The 5215-nt window shown below is 40.7% G+C and overlaps 1 protein-coding gene across 2 annotated transcripts in view; it reads left to right on the top strand.

Annotated features, from left to right (window-relative positions):
* The first annotated feature begins 4671 nt into the window (after positions 1-4671).
* rnf213a (ring finger protein 213a) overlaps positions 4672-5215 on the top strand; it is a 36951-nt gene continuing 36407 nt past the window's right edge. Inside the window, exon 1 of one of the 2 annotated variants that reach the window (XM_035654572.1) lies at positions 4672-4816. The gene's annotated coding sequence lies outside the window, so the exon portion shown is untranslated. Of the gene's footprint in view, positions 4817-4890; positions 4978-5215 lie in introns of those variants that run through there. The other variant, XM_035654573.1, reaches the window with a different exon arrangement.

Raw genomic sequence — 5215 nt, 5'->3', positions numbered from 1 at the left:
TGGAAACTACACTTGCTCTCTAAAGACCCATAACGGAACAACTTCAGGAGTCATAAATATTGATGTTGAATGTAAGTATCGGACACAAGATCACCACTTTACACAAAGAAAATTAAATTGATACGATTTAGATAAAACATTTAGAAATTTTCACTCAAATGACCAAAATAATCAATTAGTGACTTTGCCACATAATTTCTCTGACGGTTAACAACCCCGGTTTCCTTTCAGATGGCCCAAAGAACAGTCAGGCGTCTGTCCAGACCATCATTGGAGATAGACCGCCCAGCAGCAGCAGCAACTGCGACCGCATGATCTGCAGCAGGCCATGCGACCCCCAGTGGGAGACAGTATCCTGGTTTAAAAAGACGCAGTTGGATAACATAGCAGTCGGACACCATGCCTGTGTTTCCTCTTCTGCTGGAAGTGAGGCAGTATTTCTGCAACCTGCCACCAGAGCAAAGCATGGAAGTCAAAGCCGGCTCTGTTGGTGGCTTAAAGATCAAAGGTAAGTTGCGTTACATGCTCATGATATCACTGGTCCTTTAGGCTGTTTGAAGGGCAGGGGTAAAAAAAAAATTAAAAGGGCACCAGATGCATGTGGTGGAGCTTCAGTGCACAGAAAGCGGTGATGCATATCGAAACAGTTACATACCCCATTTCACGTAAAGCACCGTTGAAGGCCCCTGTATCATGTTTTCTTCATTTAAAGGACACCCTCTTAGGAGCACCCTAGAAAGAACTTTGTTACATTTTCTTGGGCTACCATAGAGAGCAATTTATCATGTTTTATCTACCTTGGGTGGAATCCAATAGGGCACTTTTGCTACTTTTTTTTATAGTTTAGGGATCATAACAGTTTAATCCAATCAATGACTTTTGCGTAGATCACATTGGATTTAATTATTGTGCTCTCACAAAACTAACACACACCGTCTTTGTTACACAGAATATCAGGCAATACCTAACAGTAACAGAAATCGACTTATCCTTCCTCTTGTTGCTGTGCTTCTGATTGTGATTGCTGTTATTGCCCTCAGAAGGTAAGCTGTATTTACACTGTATCACTATTATATCTCATACAAAACAACCATGAGATGTTTTTCCGAAGTCTGTTCTTGTGTTTTAGACTCAACAAAAAAAGGACAAGAGCCCCAGAGGCGGACTGTGAGGACGACACAGAGGCAGCACTCTCATATTACTGTGTTAGTGTGTGTCTGATTTGTATGTAAATTAAAGCTGTGCCACATAAACTGTGTGCAGTACGTTACAGGTTAAGCTTTTAGTTGCACTGAGGTTGTCTGCAAACCCTAATCTGATGTTCTGCACTAATTAATCATGTGGTTTTATATTCAGGATGCAGTGTATGCCAACTGGCCTGTTTTAGACAATAACCAATCACAAGAGGGAAGCCAGAGTGAGGGAGCGACAGCGGAACTCATCTACGCAACGGTTGATTTTCACACCAAGAGAAAGTCGAACATGTGAGATATCCTTACAACTGTTTCCTATTTTTCAAATAATAATTTATGTTGCATGAGAGACACATGTATTCATCAACTGTATCACCTGCAGGGAGCAGCATATGGACTCCCATCATGATGACGAAGACATGATTTACAGCACAGTGTGCAGGTAATGCTCAACAAGAACTTACACATTTCATCAATAATGGTTTCCTTAAGGCAAGTGCATGTGTTTTTCTTTTTTTCTTCTTCAGGAGCCAGCCGTGGAACTCTTCTGAGCCTTGATTTGACACGTGCCAAGAGGGGTACCGACATGATGTTTTTAGGGTATTTGGTTTATGATTTTTTTGTTTTTATTTCCTCACACTGTCAAAATCTGACAACAAGAAAAAAACAACACAGTTGGAACTCTTCCCCTTCCCCAACACTTATACTTGTAACTAAAAGAAAAGAAAAAAGTTCAACAGAATCTCAATAAATGTTTACGTAAGGTTGCAGTAAACAATGCGCTCTTAAGATCAGCGAGGTATAAATCAACAGAAACTTTAATAGAAATTAAAAATGCTCCTCTGGTACACGCGAAATAAAAATGAGCCGCACTGAGCCTCCATTCTCATCACGTTATGGTCTGTAAAGGTGATACACATCAAAACATAATCTGATGGGAAATGTATTTAAACACGCTGCTCAGAGAATACATTTTTTGATATACATCATTACTATAGTTGCCATGATTATGTTAGTTGCACAGTGAGAACCTATTAAATGTATTCAGTCTATAGCGTGCCATTTTATTTTCTTGATTCAACACAAGCGACTGTGAGACTCAGATGGTGACACATCCCGGATGGCGTCCTCCCCCTAGTCTATCTTCCTCCCTACAGAAGGGTGAAGTCAACCAAAGTCAATATCAAAAAATGATCAAAAATCATCTCAGAGTGTTTTTTTTTATTTTTATGAATGTTATTGTATTTCTTTCATCGTGCCTCTGGATCAAATGTGCACCACCTGGCTGTTAAGTTGTTTTCTGCTGCACAGAGTTTTACATATTGATAGATGCTCTTGTGTTGTGGTCTTGGCACTGTGTGCAAAAGTTAATTTGCTTTCTGTGGTCTTTAGTTCCTGAGGTTCTCAGGTTACTAAAATCATATACCCACTACAGTCAATTGCAACAGGTTCAGCAGGCTGTAAAATATAGAAATATGTGAAAGAACTGAAATACAGGCTTTTATGTGAGGTAGAAACTCAAATGAGAGCAACTCAAAAACACTATACAATGAAACAATAAAAAGAAGTGTTTTTGGTTTTCAGGTTAAAACTGAACTTTAAGTGAATGTGAAACAATTTTTACTCACTGACTCCCATTAAGCTTCAGTTTTCTTTCTTTCATTTCTTTTCACAACATATGTCTGGTTGTCCTCTGGGACTTTTGTGATGAATGTGGATGATAAAAAAAACACACACGTGCACATTTAATATGCAAAACATTCATCATTACTAAATATGTAAGCTATACCTGCTACACAATGTGCGCTTTTATTTGCAACCAAGTGGGCAAAATGGCTTTGACATTGCCTCTTGTATACTGTATCTGAGACAATAAACAACCCTGCAAACAGCTCCTCTGACTGTTTATATATATATATAGCTTTATTTTTAACTTGCAGGTTTTTCAGGCCAAAGGACTGTATGACTGTATCGCTATTTTAGTTTATACATGTGGTGGTGGTAGTGTCGTGAAGACAGGTCTTAATACCTTTTTGGTCTGACAGCCTGAATCTAACCCTGACCTGGGAGTGCAGTCCAAGTTTCCATGGTAATGTAGCCCACCCGCACAAAATGAAACTGAAACACCAATCTTGGGTGTTTGGGCAAGATAACTTTTTCTCTTTTTTTACCCGAAGAGCACAGTGTCCACGTGTGAAATCCTTTGATGCAGCAGATGTCTGGTTGAAATGAAGAAAAGTCCCTGCACTCCTTGGTGCAATGTTACCCAAAACTTTACCTCAAATTCCAGGTTATTCTGCCCTCTGCTGACCATTTGACAGCATAGCACTCTGAGACAAGTTACCGACAACTCGCTTGCTCTTATACAGGCAACACACAATCTCAATGGATGAGTGGGTGTCATGTGGGAGCTGTAGAGAGACACAGCTTGTGACGGGATAAAAGGTCATCACGGGACACTCATTATATTATAACCATAAACATCTGCAGGTTGAGCGTGTTTCCCTTTATTGACAGTAACAGGATCTCCTTTAAGTGTGGATTCCTCACTGAAAACACAGCACACAGCATTAATAGTGGAGCATTATGCAAGAGCAAGAGCTATCAGTCTGAATTCACACAATGAAACAAACCTGACCTTGCCATGCTGAGGGGGGACAATGTGCTTATAGTGTTTCATAGGAACTGGTCCAGTGCTGCTACTCTGTGGACTTTGCACTGTGGTTGTAAAAAGGAGACACACCTCCTTCTATGTAGCCATCAGCCATTGTTTTAATGTTCTTTTAATGTGGGGGGTACTTGTTGAATGTTTTACTTTATATTGATCTAGGGAAAAGCCTGGTTTTCTTGCTTCATATGCACATCACTGACAGTACAGGATTCACAGACTTAAGCACATCATGGGGGGAATTTCCAGTATGGATCGCTGAACAACGACCAGTTAGGTGTGCTCGCAGAGAAAGTAAAATGCTGCCACAGCAGACACCTTTCTCTCAGGGCCTGAAAGCTTTGTCACTATAGAACTAACCAGAAATATCACCATCTTTGTTGAAGACCAACATCTGAGCGCCAATGTAACTCTTCATGCAGGTTTCTCTAAGGAGAGAACGTCATGCACCTTAATGTAACAGATTGAAAACATAAGAAATGTTTCATAATAACAAAAATGAAAAAGGGGAAACAAATGTGTAACTTGTTTCTCTTGTGCACCATGTGGGCCATTTTTCATTATTGGTTCATGTGGGTTCAACTTATGCTTCTTAAACTAACAACTAATAAAATGTAGTCATATTTTCATTAAAAGAAAGCAGAATCAGTACCAACATCACTGGAAACTGGAATTATTGGCTGTCATTAGAGGAAGGTTGAGGATTTATTAATAACTTTACACACGTGCGCATGGGCACTTGCTTAGTCACCCTCCATATTCCAGAAAAATACCAATATGAGTCATTAGGAAAGTAAACTTTATTAGTTGACGCCCATTTCTGACAAAACGAAACTTTAGAGGACGTACGGAAATGAAAAGACAGCCGCCGGTAACACCGCCGCTGCAGCAGAGAGGACCTCTGGGCTTCTCCTTTTGTAAAACACCGAGGGAAAAAAGGGTCGCACTCAGCTGGGTAAGCCTCCTAAAAAACGTTCATTGTTTTGTATAAAGCTGTGTGTGTGTGTGTGTGTGTGGGGGTGATAGCGTCAGACCTTACGTTGTGACAAACGAGACAAAAACAAATCCCATTAGCTTCAGTGGCTATCAGAGCTCGCTGTCACAGGACACGTCTGAGTAAGTGTGGCTCAAACGGGGTTCAAATGTAATGTGCCCTTGCACCTGCACGTTTTTATTCACGGCTGTTTATCTGGGACGTGAGACAAGAGAGGGGGGTGCTAATGTTAGTTAACGTACGCAGCTCTTGCAGTATAGCTTTTACAGAGCGAGGTGGTGAGCTAGTTCAGCTAACTCGCTGCTAACGTGTAAGCGAGGTCGCTGGTTTGGTGTGATGTGGCTGCGGCCGATAACCGGG

This window comes from Morone saxatilis, unplaced genomic scaffold, assembly GCF_004916995.1.
Source record: "Morone saxatilis isolate NCDOM2014 unplaced genomic scaffold, NCSU_SB_2.0 Contig14, whole genome shotgun sequence".
NCBI classification, from domain to species: domain Eukaryota; kingdom Metazoa; phylum Chordata; class Actinopteri; family Moronidae; genus Morone; species Morone saxatilis.
Note: the sequence above shows the minus strand (reverse complement) of the source record. Positions and strands in the feature narration are given on the sequence as shown.